The following is a 17,163-nucleotide window of genomic DNA, read 5'->3' as shown; positions in this document are numbered from 1 at the left end:
CTCGGGACTATATGAGCTCTAGTGAAAGGAGGTATTCAGAATTCTGGCTGTGTTCAACACAGCTATCATCAGCCAGACAATGTGCACTAGTTTTTATACTTTATCAAACAAAACTCCTTCCCTATCTTCCCTTATAATCTTTTTATTGATAATTATTTTTCTTCCATTCTTTCCACCCATATTCTATTTAAACTTTCAGCAATGATCAAATTCATCTTATTCTGAGAAGCATTGTTCTTGATCCCTTACATTTCTGAGCTTTCATACAAATTGTTATTTTATAATTATTTGGTCAAGTTACATGCTATTTAAATTATATCTTTTTCATGTGTCTCTGTGGGTGTAAATATGTGTGTGTATGTGTGTGTGTGTGTGCTGTTGCTACACACAAAAATCAGTCAACAAATTCTATAATAGATCATAGAGAAGAAATAGGAATCATTAGAAGAAAGGACCTGAGAATTAAACATAATCTACAGCTTGTTCCAACTATGGGAAAGCTGTAACACCAGCTATTATTGGCCAGAGTATGTTGTTTTGACAAATCCAACCAAAATAAACTAAATCAAACCAAAACAACCAAACCAAAACTATGGTCTGTGATAGAAGATGTCATGACTGGAGGAAAAAAAATCATTTTTCTTCCCAATTAATTTTTTCTGCCTTTCTTTTCAAGAAATTTGGACATCTATTCTCTGAACAGTGGTTTCTCTGAAATGTGTGCATTGTTTTCCGCTGGTATTTCCAAGATAAGGATCAAATTAAAACCTTGCCAATGAATACAACAAGTACTACTAAGTATTTAAAGAATGTATCAGTTAATACTTGGGTAGACTGATTGAAAACAAAGAATCCAAAAATACTAGTGACTTGAGTAAATTAGAATTTCCTTTGCTGTTACTCAAATTAAGCCAAAAGGCAAGCAGTCCTGGCTAGTAGTAAACATTTCATATAAGAAAGGATTCCTTCTCCCTCTGTTCTTTTGTTTGCATGAGTTTCATTTTCTTGGCACAAGTTGACTTTCCATCGGCCATGTTAAGGGAAGAATCAAGGTAGAAATGAGGAAAGTCTATGCATCATTTATCTTTATTTATTCTTATCCTACCTTTAATTGGCAAGTAAAAATTATATATCTATGATGTACAATATGATATTTTGATGTATGTGTACATCATGGAATGGCAAACTCAAGCTTGTTGACATTTTTCTTTGAGTTTTCTTGAAAGTTGTTACCAGACATTTTTATTGAATCATCTGGTCAGAATGCAATCCTGGGACTTCATGGTTCTCTGTCAAGGGAGATTGGAAGAGCAGATATTGGGGCTAACAACTATCACTGTCTGACAGGAAACAAATCATTAAGCATTTTTGTTTTAAAAACTTCAAATAGTTATTTATAGAGTGGATATTCAATGGAAGTGATAATAAAGTGAGATTTATATATTCATAAAGACAGAAAAGTCACAAGAAACAACCAACCACTACATTCAGCTGAAAGTTATTCCAAGTATGTGATTAGCAGACAAGTCATCAATTTCTGCATATTGTGTTACTCATAATTTTAATATTCTCCACAACTCCAGATAAATTGACTGTACTCTCGGTAACATTTGGCACAATCATGACTGCAATTGTGTACCAGTTATATTACACCAAATCTGAAAAAAATAATAGATGAATGGTCACCTGAGGAGAAACAAAACAAAACAAAACAACAACAACAACAACAAAAGACAAAGAAAGAAAAAGAAAAGGAAAAAAGAAAAAGAAAAAAAAAGAGAATGAGAAGGTGTCAGGACTGTCCAGGGAAAAGGAAAACTCAATTTTACAGACATGGCTGGGTTATGGAGAGGGTAGTATTCCCTGTTTGGGTTATGGGAGAAATTTTTCTGTAATTATTTATCCCAGTTTACTTGGGGGCCATCATCCAAACTCATTTGTTTTCCTAAATTCCTAAGCCATTCAGGGATTTTCTTGATAAGAGACTGCTCATTTGCACAAATAATTGTCAAAGTCAATTCATTGCTGTCCAATTATTATTTGAACAAATCTGAGTTTCTTCATCTTCACAGTTGAGGTTAGCTGCCAGACCAAGGTGGTTTATCTGGGCTATAATACACAGAGAGGCTTCCCGGAAGCCACCTGATGGCTGCATCTGGTGACATCTCAACCTCCATATTACTCACTTCAAATTTCAACATTTCATTTCCAGAAATTTTAATGCCAACTTTTTAACTACATGTATTTTTTTTATGACACACATTTGACAAAACAATGATGGTTATGTGCAAACAGCAAAACACAGAAAGATATGGCATTTATAAGTAAACTAATTAGACACAGGAAAAAATACCTAATTCTGATATTAGAAATAACTTGGGTCAGTTGATCACTACCTAATTTGAATGTTATGTTGTCATTTCTGAGAAAGTAGTTCTACTATTGACTCATTCTGTATAACTCAAATTCATACAAAATTTCAATAAGTATTTTGATAATTTCATGTCATCAGTATTCTGATTAAAGTTACAGTCCTCAAATATTTGGGTTGGTAATGAATTCAATATATTATAGGAAATGTGAGAGCAATGAAAATATCCCTCCATTTCCTTCCACATCTGTACTCTTCTCCACTAACATACAATTTAGGCTGTTGATCTCCTTACTAAAGCCCCTCCCAGCATCAGGATATGGCAAATAAAACCTTAAAATATGTTTCCTCTTACCATTTCTCACCTCAAAGAACATTTAATTCAGAAAAGTGAATTTTATTTCTTTTTTTCCTATCTTGGACCTTTAGGGTAAATTTGTACTTATTTATCGTTATGTAAACTATTTTTCTTATAGAATTCTCTCTTCCCTTCTTAAAACAAGTATATGACATTTATCTTAAAAATAGATTAATTCAACTGAGTTTTGGGAATTGGGATTTAGAACACGATGTGAATAAATGAGGACATCTCTAGGTAGTAATTTATAACTTGAAATATAGTTCTGAAAGTTGAAAAATGGCAGCTGATATAAATTCAGCATCAGAGCAATAGAGAAGATAAAAGCATAAACAAATGCAAAACTAATTCCAGAAGTAAGAGAAAACAATGTACATATGAAAGAGGTTGCAAAAAATTGTCATAAATTCTAGAAATCTGCAAATCATAAATTAGGACATGGAAATTTTCAAACACCTATGGCTATCGCTTATACTGAAATATAACTCAAAATCTTAGATATGTTGCTGCCAATTCTGAAAGTATTCTGTTTTATCTTTGTGTATATGAGAGCAGAAAGAATATAGCTGTGTAAAGATGGAGCATCTTCTTATGAAGCAGACATGAAATTTTCTCTGATAAAAGTCTATGATTTTTCTGAAATTGAGCATTACTTTTCTTTTCTACTGTTGCAAACTTGCCTAAGCCCTTTGGTGAATTCAGCAAATGTCAATGATATTTGATAAATATTCAGTCCCTGGGGTTGAGAGGTAGGTGGGAACTATATTTTCCTTCTTTGATATCCTTAGTACCAGGTGGTAGGTGTCAAAGACAGCAAATAGTACTTACTGTACAAATATTTAATAGCATGCATTCACAAATAGGTCATGTGGCCTATTCAGTAACTCAGACAAATACTTCTGTTAGCCTTTCTCACTGCATGTTGCAAGAAAATGTGAGTGTAAGGTGACTTTGTGGATTCTTTGAGGATAAATCTGGCTAAACTTATAATGGAGGAAAGTATAAGTGTCATGTGAATTAGGTGTAAGAAAGTGTCAGTTTGCAACTACTATGGTAATACTTTTATTGGCTGATTTGAAAGTTAAGTCAGACTGACCCCATTCTGCTCAGACATCTCACCCTGTGCAAATTGGTCCTCCTTCCTGTAAAAGCCCACTTGCATAGAAGCTGACACCACCACCCACTTGTACCCTGACCACAATGACGTTAAAGTATGGAGCTGGTGCTAGCTTACTTCCTGAGTGGGTACAGAAGTTGCTAATTCTGAGAACTTAGTGACACTTTATGAAATGTGTCTGATGATTGTACCTGCCTATCCTGCCCCCCTCCTTTGTGGTTTTACTGTTTAAATGGTGCCTCCACCTGCATTCAGTGTCTTGGGCTACAGAACTGTCTGCTTTCTGCTCCCTTGGCCCTGACCAGAATAAACCCTTTGTCTTTTCTTCAAAAAGACCTGGAGTTTTATTTGAAATTTTAGAATCACATCTTAACAATACCACATATCAGAAATAAAATCCCAATAACATAAAAACACTAAAAGATAAATAAATATTTAGCTCATGTTTCAGGAGGTTGGTAGGTTAGGGTGACAGGTCCAGCTTCTTCGTTTTAGGCTTGGCTGGGTGGTTCTGCTTTAAGCTGCAGCTCCCCCTGGTCAGGACTTCTTGCTATTGTTTCATCTGGGGCCCAGGCAAATAAAAAAAAAAAAAAACAGTTCCCTGGGAGAAGCTCAATTTATCAGTATAGTGGAGATGGAAGAAGGCACAAATCATTACACAAGCTTTTTGTAAACTTTTGGCTATGCGCTTATACAAATATTCTATTTGTTAAATCAAATCATATGACCAAATCAGTAATGAAGGAATAGACAAAAATGCTCCATCTTTGAAGTAAGAAACAGCCAAGTCAGATGGCAAAGAATATGAATACAGAGCAATAATATAAGCTACTATCAGGACCAAAAATGTTATAAGAATTAAGAACTTCATATTTTGCTTTTCAAATAATTATACCTAATCTTAGAAAAATGAGGTCTACAAATATTCCTAACCAGATACTTTTTTTTGATTATTACTAATATATTTCTTCTAAGCCTATTTTCCAAATAAACATAATCTATGATATAGATTTCCATAATGACATCTGAAATGCTACTATTTATCATGCTGATTTCTGATTAAGATACTCCAAGTGTTGAAAAAATAACCTTAGTGTAGACACGTACATCAATCATATCATTACCTTATAGACTGACATCTTTTTTTAAAGTGTGTTACTGCACACACAATACAAAAACCACTAGACTTTTTAGATTTTATTTTTGTAATACTGGAGATGGAACCCAGGTCTCTGCACATGTCAGACAAGTGCTCTACCACTGAGCTACACCTCCAACCCTGCCACTAGACTTTTAATGAAGCAATACCTACTGATTTTTGTAGGGCAATCTCACTTATGTTCTGCGAAATCAGTCTCTCCGGTTTTAAATTATATGTTGTGGGATGTATTACTCAGGTTTATCAAATAACTTGGATTGAGGAGAATTCTGGCCCCCAGCTCACTGTTACTTGAAATTTCTCTTTGGAGTTTATTTTCTTACCTCACTTAGGTTGGGATACCTGATGTTGTCCATTTCTGAATTGTAACCACCCTGATCCATTATCATCTAACAACTGGCCTGGAAACTGCTAAAATATTTTTAAAGCCAATGGTAATTTTCAACATTGCAATTTTTTTAAAAAATAAGCAATTTGTTCTGGAGGAAAACGGAATTAAGATCTCATCTAGTTAGCCTGAGATGGAAAAGGTGAGGAGAGCGATTTCTCAGGAATGAGTGGCAACTCTTAACTGCAATCATCAGGAAAGAAAAATCTGAAGTTTAAAAAACATTCATGAGAAAAATCGCTCTCTTAATGTTTCCCCAATGCGGTAGCAGGAGGCCAAGCAGGCAGGTCATGCAAGGGAAGTTAATTGTCTATAAGGCTTACAACAAAAGAATAAGCCAGAGGGAAATCATTGGCTTGGAATCCAAATCTAAATCTTCAGACAGGAAATTAATGAATAATAAAATTGACTGCAGAAAGAAAAAGAAAATCACTAGTGAAATACTATTAAAGTGATAGCAGAGACTTGAGGACAATGTAAGAAAGCTATGCCATTAAGTTATAAAACTATTTGTTTACTGGCAAGCTTTCTGGTAGCTAAAATGAGGCTATATAAACCAATTTGTGTACTAGTAAGCTTTCTGGTAGCTAAACTGAGGCCCTTTCTATTTTAGCTACAAAGATTATGGGCAGGGCTCTTAGAATTTATGGAATGAAAGTACGAATGGCAACATACCAGGATTTCTGTTAAGAGAGGAGACTGTAAATTACCTATAAGTAGTCTGTAAATAATTCTGAATAGAGAGAGAATAATTACAAAACACTTTTAAAGAAAAATTGTGCTCCAGTTTTTAATAGCATTTTGACAAGAGGTCTTTCATCTTTGAAAAACTATTAACATTATTTTGGTTCTAACAAAGAAAAAAGATTTTTGAAAGTTAAAAAATTCTGTTTATGAAATAAAATAAGTTTTAAGATGAAAAAGTTATTATTTTCGGGTCATTACAAGGTCAATATGTTTAAAATAATACAATTTACAGGTTTATGTTTGTGGGTGCTAGAGGGGTAATGGGAAATCTCTGCACTCTTTGCTGAGTTTTGTTCTGACCCTAAAAATGCCTCCCAAAATAATGTGAATATTTGTATATGTGTATATTACATCTACATATACACATATGTATGTGTATATTACATATACACATGTGTTCATATATTATCTATAATTAGGAACTTTGAGATAATCTGGTTTAATCCCCTCATACATGTAAGGATTTGTACATAGTCAGAATTTCTAGTTAAACATTAAATGTTGGTATTTTAGTCAAGTGCTGCTGAGTTCCAAAAGTCTCTATAATATTTTGATCAGAAAACTATTATATAACTATTAAGTAAAAAAAAAATCTTAGCCAAGTATAAATTGATAAATATTTTATTACTATCCTCTAGAACAAAAATGAAATTTCAATTGACATTTAAAACGAAAGAGCAATAAAAAGATAGCTTTTTTTTTTAACTTAAATGTGTAAAACACTACTACAATGATATGAGAAAGTAAATGGTAATTTAAGTACTACTACTAAGAAAAATAACAAGAATAAAGACTAACTTACTTATTTTAAACCTTCAGGGAAACAACAAGAAAATGAACTAAAAAATATTATTTTTATTATCTTATTAGATAATAAGAAAATTATGTGAAAAACTGTTAAATTTTATTGAAAGACAACAGCATTTCTAACTATATTCTAAAGTTAGTTCTTATGAAGCAAAATCAACAATAAAGCTGACATTTTAACCAGATTTAAAATTAATAAGAAAAAACATCTAAAAGTTTAGGAATAAATGTAGAAATATATTCACATATAGAAGTGATCAAAATAAATCATAGTTTATAATTTTAACAATTTTGAAATAAAATGCAACTTTCCAAAGTTGAACAATAAACAAATTGAAAATTAAATATATTTTTCTTATCAATATAATGATAAAATTGAAGATGAAAAATTGATGTATTCTAGCTTATTATTATAATTAAATAAATTGAAAAATAAAAAAAAATTATGCTTTTCAAGTATTTCAAACTATCAACAGGGGCTGGGGATGTGGCTCAAGTGGTAGCGCGCTCGCCTAGCATGCGTGCGGCCTGGGTTCGATCCTCAGCACCACATACCAACAAAGATGTTGTGTCTGCCGAAAACTAAAAAAAACAAATATTAAAATTCTTTCTCTCCTCTCTCTCTCTCTCTCTTAAAAAAAAAACAACTATAAACAGATTAAAAATTTTATAAATCCTATTGTAAAATTAGTCTAAGCTTATTATTAAAATGTTTGAGATAAATAAAAACTGTAGCATAAGCAATAATATATTACTATTTTGAGTCTTCGAACTTTTAGACTTTCCCAGAAGGTTCTCTTTCTAAGAACTTGTATAGGTGACATCTCCCATTGTTCAGATCTTTACTCGAATTTCATTTCTTACAATAGTTTATGCCTTTCTCAGTTTTTAATCCAGTTTTCTCTGATGTCTTCTGCTATGAGTTGCTCATTCAATATCATATTATTTAGTCTCCAGCTGTTGAAGTAGCTTCTACTTTTTATTTTGTCATTGATTTCTAGTTTCATTCTATTATGATATGATAGAATAAAGGGTAGAACTCATGAATGAATTCAGTAAAGTGGTAGGATATAAAATTAATACCCATAAATTAATTGTATTCCTATATATCAATGATGAGTCAACTGAAAGGGATATTAGGAAAACTATCCCATTCACAACCTTAAAAAATAAAATACAATACTTTGGAATCCATCTAACGAAAGAGGTGAAAGACCTCTACAATGAAAAATAAAGAACTCTAAAAAGGAAATTAAAGAAGACCTTAGAAGATGGAAAGAGTTCCCATGTTCTTGGATAGGCAGAATTAATATTGTCAAAATGGCTGTACTACCAAAAGCTATACAGATTTAATGTAACTCCTATTAATGTTCCAGTGAAGTTCTTCATAGAAATAGAAAAACAGCAATCATGAAATTTATTTGGAAAATTGAGAGGGCCAAAATAACCAAAACCAAACTCAGTGAGAAAAGTGAAACAGGAGGCATCATAATACCAAACCTTAAATAATAGTACAATGCTATAGTAATGCTATAGTAATAAAAACAGCATGGTATTGGCATCAAAGCAGACATGAAGACCAATGGTACAGAATAGAAGCTGCAGAGACAAACCCACAGAAACATGGTTATCTCACAATAGACAAAGGTACCATAGACATACATTGGAGAAAAGATAGCCTTTTCAACAAATGGTGCTAGAAAACTGGAAATCCATATGTAACTAAATTAAATTCTCACCCTCACAAAAATCAATTCTAAGTGGGTCAAGGACCCAGGCATTAGAACAGAGACCTTGTGCCTACTAGAAGAAAAAGTAGGCCCAACTCTCCATCATGTTGGCTTAGGAATCAAATTCCTCAACAAGACACCTAAAGCACAAGAAATAAATCAAGAATCAAAAATGGGATTGTATCAAACTGAAAAGCTTCTTCACAGCGAAGGAAACAATCAAGAACATGAAGACAGAGCCTACAGAATGGGATAAAGTCTTTGCCACCTGTACTTCAGCTAGAGCATTAATCTTCAGGATATATGAAGAACTTAAAAAAAAAAAACCAAGTAATTCAATTAATAAATGGGCAATGAAACTGAACAGTCAGTTCACAGAAGTAGAAATATGAATGGTCAGAAACATATGAATAAAATTCAAATCTCTATCAATTAGAGAAATGCAAATTAAAACTATTGAGATTTCATTTCACTCCAGTCAGGATAGCAATTTTCAAAAATACAAATAAGTTTTGGCAAGGATGTGGGGAAAAATGTACATTCATATATTGCTGGTGGGACTGCAAATTGGTACAACCACTTTGGAAAGCAGTACGGAAATTCCTCAGAAACATTGGAATGGAACCACCTTTTGACCCAGTTATCCCACATCTTGGTTTATACCCAAAGGACTTAAAGTCAGTGTACTATAGTGACACCAGCCACATCAATGTTCATAGCAGCTCAATTCACAATAGCTAAGTTAGTAAACCAAAATAAGTGCCTTTCAACAGATGAATAGCAGTGAAAATGTGGTATAAATACACCATGGAATATTACTCAGTCATTAAGAAGAATGTAATTATGGCATTTGACCGTAAAGTGGAGAATATCATGCTATGTGAAATAAGCCAGTCCCCTAAAATGAAAGGCTGAATGTTCTAATACTCAGATACTAATACACAACAAGTGTGTGTACAGGGAGAGAATAGAAATACTTTCGATTAGACAAAGGGGAAGGGTTTGGGGATAGTAATAGGAAAGATAGTAGAATGGATTGAAAATAACTTTCCTATGTTCATATATAAATATACAACAAGTATAATTCCATATCATGTACAACCATATAAATGGGAAGTTATATATATATGCCAAAATACATCCTACTGTCTACAACTAAAGATAACAAATAAAAAATAGGTTATAAAACTGAGTTGCCTTTTTAAACTATTTCTGGTACATTTTTTGTATACATTTTCATATACGGTGGATACCTACAGGTACAGACTTCTTACCTTGAGGGCATCTCTTGTATTTGTGATTTTGGTCATATAAATTTGGAGTTACAAATTAGTAACTCAGGGATGAACTGTGAGTGCATATGTGTTTTTAGGTGTTGTTTTTTTAAATGAGTGTTTTTATGTATGAATTAAAAAATAAATTAATAAAGAAAGAAAAATGGAAAAAAATTGAGTGTACATATATGTGCATATCATCTATCAATCTTTTATCTACCTACATAGTCATGTGTTTTTTATGACAGGTATAATTCTGAGAAATGTGATATGCGTCACTGCCTACTTATTCCACAGCCATGATGAACAAAGCTACATAAGATTAAGTCAAGCACAAGAGAAAATGGTTCGTCTAAGAGATGCAGTAAACACAAGAAATATGAGGCTTCTGCTCCTGAAACAAGGCAGAGTATTTTGCAGTAAGAAAAACTGTATAAGTAGTAGGAGTTTATTCTATAATAAACTTTTGTATAGTACAGTTGCCAGGCATGGTGCACATGCCTATAATCCCAGCAATTCAGGAGACTGAGGCAGGAGAATTCCAAGTTCAAGTCTAGCCCATGGCAATTTAGACCCTATCTCAAAATAAAATAAAGAGAGCTGGAGGTATAGTTTAGTGGTAAAGCACTTTTCTATCATGCATGAAGCCTAAAGTTTAGTCCCTAGTACCAAACAACAGATACAAGAAAGTGATAAAAATATAGTATAATAAATAATTCAGTAACCTTATTATTATTACCATTATCAAGAAGCATTATATAATATATATAATTTTATCTCCTGCACTTCTACATGGCTGAAGTGTAGTGCTTGTTTATAGCAGCAACAGGAGCAGCACATGAGTGACAAGTTTCATTATGATGTAACGATGGCTACTGTTGAGAGGTGATAGGAATTTTTCAGTTCCAGTATAATATTTTGAGAGCACCACATATATCATCTGTGATTGATCCGAATGTCTTTATACCATATATGACTCTGTGTGTGTGTGTGTGTGTGTGTGTGTGTGTAAAACTAACATTTAAAACATTGAAAGATTTTACATCAAGCTTTTCTTTTACTTAAAAACAACAACAAACAATAATAAAAAAAGTAATAGCAACAACTTGGCTGCTGATAAAGTTGACAAACCACTGACCCAGCAGCCAACATCCCCTTTCTCCATACAAAAACTGAAATCTACACCAGTAACAATAATTGTGCATCTTAATGTATTGTTAGAATTACAGAAAAAAATACTTTGATGTGCTTATATCTCTGTAAAAATAGCTCTATGAGTTAATCTTTAATTTCACTATGAAGGAGAAAACAGAAAGAGGGAATAGAGTTGTAATTGAATTGGTTAGGCCACAAATCGTCACAGTAGTATTGCACACATCCATACGATTCTCTGTACACAATAAAGTGCTTATATTTGTCTTTACTTTCCATGCGTTTTATTGGAAGTGATCTAAATTTTTTGGGTACCTGATTTCATCTTTCCTTCACTTTACATTGGTCGATGCAGGAGTGCTCTTGGAGCATACATGGTGCCCAGTTAATATCTGCTGGGTCTGCTGATTTGAGAAGATAAAATCATTTCATTTGTACCTTGTACCACAAAGTACAGTTAACACTGAATATTTTTAAAAGAAGAAATTGTTAAAAGCAGAATTCAATGTGTTCTTTAATAATAATTGCTACTTTGTTATAGTAAAATGTCTGCAATAAGGCTGTTTTCATATAGTTCCCTATTTATTTAGACCAAATTTCCTTCAGCAAGACATGATTACCTCAACTGAATTACATGAAGACAATACTTAAAAGACTCCAGAGAGAGCAATCCCGCCTCCATAATTCCCAACTATGTTTATACATCATGACCCATAGTCTCTACCCTAGCAGTATTTTATGCAGCTTGATTGTTGCTAAGTAACAAATAGGGGATGGAGGTTAAGCTTCTAGAATCACTTACATGTTAATTATAAGCAAGTAACATTAGAAGAGTGCAAGTTTTAATAATGAAGTGTATTATATACATTGTCACAGTATGCCTTAATGCCCTTTTTTCCTTATCTGTAAAAGAAAGACCTGTGTGCTACTTGACTTGGGGAAATGACATTTCATTAGCATTTGAAGGTACCAAGGGAGTAGGTTTTAAAAGAAACAATTAGGTGTTTTATAGCTATCTTTCCCTTTTTCAAAGGTTTTCTTTCCTAATTGTTATTGACTTTGCATTCTTTGAACTATGGAAGCTAACAGTAAGGTAAGTAGGTGTTAAGTTTCCTAGTTAAGAATTTACTGAAGTGTTTTGATGATTGCATGATTGGCAAAGAGTTTTAGATCTAAAGGAATTAAATGCAAAGAAATTAAAGACCAATTTTTGCTCCCCATACTTAGAGATCTTTATCAGAATTTAATTTTCCCACCAGGAAAAGCAATATTCTGAAATCATAGAGCATCTCCATCCACATTTCTCAAAGTGCTTACACTTCTATTTACACTCACTCGCCTGTGTGAAGTTATGTTGCCACATAACTTTCTTTCTAAATGGAAATTCTGGGTCATGTGTTAGCTTAAGCAAATATTCTTTTTCTTTTCTCTGTCTTGTGGTAGCATGCCAATATTTTGCCAGTAAAACAGACTGTATAAAACTAGAAATGGTGTCTGCAGTGAGTTGCTGAATGTTTTGTTTGCTTAAATTGGAAAAGACTACTAGACTGTTGATCATGCATTATGAGTCTGTTGGTCATGCATTATGAGACTGTTGATCATGCATTATGAGACTGTTGGTTATGCATTATGAGCTTTCAATCAGCAAAATCTTGTTATGAATGATTTCAGGATACTATGGCCTAAACCACAAAAAAGATCCACTGTATTAAAAACATTGTCATCTTTTACACATATGAATTTTGGAGGGAAATATGCATAATAAAGTGGAAAAAATCTGAACTATAAATTCAGATAAATCAAACTCTGGCTCTTCACACCTGCATAACAGTAGCATAGCCTCACTATTCCTTTCTATTAATTTATTCACATACAAAAGGAGGGAGAATAATAACCTACTTCAAGGTGTCATCGCACGATGACAAGAAAAATACTTTGTCTGAGCCACCATTCATTATTCTGTTCCACTCACTATATTATATTTTTCCTAAGAACATCTATTAACAGCTATGCATGTATGTATGTTCATGTGTATGTATATATCTAGCTAAAGTTAAATAAACACAGGAGGACTGAACTGTAAAAATATGGCTACAAAAGTTGAAAACATACAAAATGATTTTCATAATCAATTAAAAAATCATAATTGTTTTGTGAACTTTACAAATTCTTGTCCAAACATAAAATTCTCCTACTGGAGTTTATTAGCACACTGAAATATTGAAATTAGTCTAATTTTTGTTTTGCTGTAGTCTAAAATATAAGCATTGGGAAGTAAGTTATTTCTTTTTAGAGACATATTAAACATAATTTGGATAGAGCTTGACTTGAACTTCTTGTCCTATAAATTATAAGAGAAACTGTTCCTCCCTATGTTTGGATCAGCTTCCAACATTTTGACCTTTGGGTTTTCAATGTCATGAGGTAGATGTCTCCAAATTTTCTTTTTGTGTGAAGGGTTTTTCTTGTTCTATGCTTTGTTAGTGTCACTTCCTGTGGGACATCTTCATCTTCATCTTTTGCCTTCAGTAAGTGTGTAAGGCGACCTACTCGGTGTTTTGCGCAGTGACAATATCAATGTCCCCACAGTCAGTCATTTCTTCTCTGACTCACTTAACTCGAATTTCACATTCAGCATTTTCACTTTTCTTTGCTGTACTTTCTTTGCTGGTCCGTTCTCTCTTCTGATTATCCACTTCAGTATCATGTCACATGAATTCAATCCTGGAAGACAAGGTGGCCACACTTTTGCCAAGAGATAGCAACATTTTGCTATCAGTGTGTGAGATGAACACCAAATACACAGTGATCAATCGCTGATAGACACTGAAAGAAACATCTGTGCATTTTTAGTTTACATAGATTTGTGGACTGAAAGAAATATCTGTGTTCTGGAAGGAAGTGTGACAGTTGACAGGATGGGACCTATGGCTAGAAAAGATAGGCTATGTTAGCACCCAAGGAGAGATGCAGGTTTTAAGTTCCATTGAACAAATAACGATTGCTACAGGCTGGGAGAGATAGTAGAGTAGGATAATTGTTGAAGAGCCAGGACTTGAGATGAAACTTTGAAAATGTTATGACTTAGACAAACGGAGAAAACGCACGCACTACACGGACTTCACATCAGGAAGAATGACATAAATCAGAAGTAACAAAGATCTGATACTCTTGTCTCCAATATAGACACCTGGCATATGTCCCATAGTGCCCATCAATAGCTATGTTCGTAGCCACAACCCACTTTCCTACTAGAGAACACATTATTTTACTGTAAATATTTAAGTACATATTTATATAACAATTTTTAGGGCATATATTTGGAATTCATTTTTCATCTTTAACATTATGGGGGTTATTTGGGTGTTATTTTTCCTCATTCTTAAGATACTAACCATTGAAAAATTTTCTGTTAAATATATCACTGGCTTCTTTATTATTTCTACCCCTTAGATTATTCCTTAAAATAATTCTTAAGACAAAGAATTCACAGAACTCTTTATCTGAATTTGACTCTTAATTTCATTTGGAATTTAGTTCTGTGAGAGTTTGAAATAGATTTACCCATGTCTCTCTAACCAAGGTTTTGCCAATTGAGTCAGTAACTTTAATTGACCTGAAAATGCCAGGTTTATTATTCCTATTATTATTTAAAAGTTAATGCCCCATTGATATGCTCTGGTGCCTGGGAAACCAAGGTCCTTTATTCCAGAACATACATGAAAAAATTCTTAATAAAGCATTAGCAAATTGAATCTAGCATTGTCTTATAACAGTTCTGTAATACAACCATTTTTTAATAGGGAAAGCAATCATGTTTTAATTTGATAAAATATATTGATAAATTGCTTATATGTACATCTTTTGTATGTTTTTATTCAATTTATTATATATGTATTCACTTACATATATACATAGTTCTATAATATATAACAGTTATTGCTCATTACAAATCACTCCAAATCATAGTGACTCAAAACAGCAAACATCAATTATTGCTCTGAGTTTAGGTATAAACTGAGCAGTGCTCCTGTTCTGGGCCAGGCATGGCTGACTGGCAAGACTCACCCATGTCTCTTAGTTAGCTGCTGAGAACTTTTGTTTATTCAATAGGTAAAAAGCTGTTGGCTGGCTCAGGCAGAGTCCAGCATAAGGCAGCTTAGTACAGATGTGCTCACATGGTGATGATCAGGTTCTGATAGGAGATCTGGAAGAGAGCAAGTTATTTTGAGGTCTAGATTTATAATTGGAAAGTACTGCTTTTGTCACATTCTGTTGGACAAAGTAAAGCACGGTGACAACAGAACTTCAAAGGATAGAGGAGTAGACCTCGCCTCTCATTGCCAGGAGCTACAAAAGTGCATGTAGCAATGTGTTTCTATAGAGAAGGGTAGAGAGTTATTGAGATTGTTATAATCTGTCACAGTACTAACAAAATAAAGAAGAAAATAATAATGATAGCATATCAACAACCTCCTCTTATGGATTGGATCTGAAATATGACCTGAAGGCCACATGCTAAAAGCTTGATTTCCAACTGATGGTATTGTTGAGAGGTGGCAGAAATATTGAGAGGTGGGGCCTCATTGAAGAATTAGGTCATTGGGGGTGTTCTTGGAAGTTTATATTGGGATCATGAGGTGAGAAACCTTCTAATGCCCTTCCTCCCTGATGTTTCTACCTCACCATAGTTCTAGAGATAAAGGAGCCAGTTGACCATGGACTAAAACTTCTGAAACTGTGAGCCAAAATAAATCTTTTCTTCTCTAAGTGTTTTTCTGAGGTATTTTGCCATAGCAACTGAAGGTTGACTAAAACATCCGCTGAGAGATCATCATACTCATCAAACATAGGAAAAGCTTCACATAAAAGAGAATAGAATGATATTTCTTAAATTCGATAAAAAATATCTTTAGATATTCCAAAGATGTCATCTTCAGTTAGTAAAAAATGTAATCATCATCTCTATTAGTTTCCTAGGAATGCCACAAACCAGGTGCAAACCAGGTGATTTAACAACAGAAATTTATTGTTGCTTGGTGCTGGAGTTAAGGTGTGTCATTACGGTTGGTGCCTATGGTGGTCTCTGAAGGAGAATTTGTTCTGTGCTTCTGCCCATCACTGGCATCAAATGATTGAATGACTGCGGTGTCTCTGTCTTCACACAGTGTTTCCCTAGTCTATCTCTTTGCATCTCCTTCTTTTTTCTTATAAGGACAATAGTTATGTCAGATTAAAGGCCCACTGGACTACAATCTCAACCTAAATAGTCACAACTTCAACCTTATTCCCAGATAATGCTACATACTCGGGGGTGGGAAGGACATTTTTGTGATTGCTATCCAAATAAGTGCTCTTTTACTACAGTGGGGCCCAAGTAAATATCATTCTGAATATTCTATTTCTCTGAAATTAAAAAAAAATTCAAAAATGATATTAAGCTGGGCTTGGTAGCCCAAGCCAGTAATTCCAGCACTTGGGAGGCTGAGGAAGGAGAATCACAAGTTCAAATCCAGCCTAAGCAACTCAGCAAGACCTGTTGCAAAATAAAATATAAAAAGGGCTGGGGATGTGGTTCAGTGGTTAAGTACCCTTGGGTACAACCCCTGGTAATCCTCCAAAATGATAGAAAGATCCATAGAATTGGAAAGATGGTGAATTATCCCTATTAATAACTAGTAGGGCTTTCTACCAACAAAACTCAATTTAGTAACAAACCATTAGGAATAATATGACAGTTGAATAAAATAGCTGAATTAAAAAAAATGCAGACACAAAACCAGTTATGAATTTGCATGATATAATTCTAATATTTTGATTGAGAGAAAACAGAATATAGCTTGCATTAGTTATAACATATACAAACACTTCAAATTGTAAATTGTACCTAGTAAATGTGCACATTTTTATGTTTCAATGGAAAGCTGTTTTTTTTTTCTCTTTTTAGGCAAGTATTTAAGAAGTTATGCCTTTTGGAATTTAGAATGTGCAATATAAAGTTGTCAATAAATGGAATGATTCTGAACCATACAATAAAGTTCTTTGGGAATTTGGATGCAA

The sequence above is a fragment of the Ictidomys tridecemlineatus genome, chromosome 7 (genome assembly GCF_052094955.1).
Source record: "Ictidomys tridecemlineatus isolate mIctTri1 chromosome 7, mIctTri1.hap1, whole genome shotgun sequence".
NCBI classification, from domain to species: domain Eukaryota; kingdom Metazoa; phylum Chordata; class Mammalia; order Rodentia; family Sciuridae; genus Ictidomys; species Ictidomys tridecemlineatus.
The sequence above is the reverse complement of the archived record's forward strand: the minus strand, read 5'-3'. Positions refer to the sequence as shown.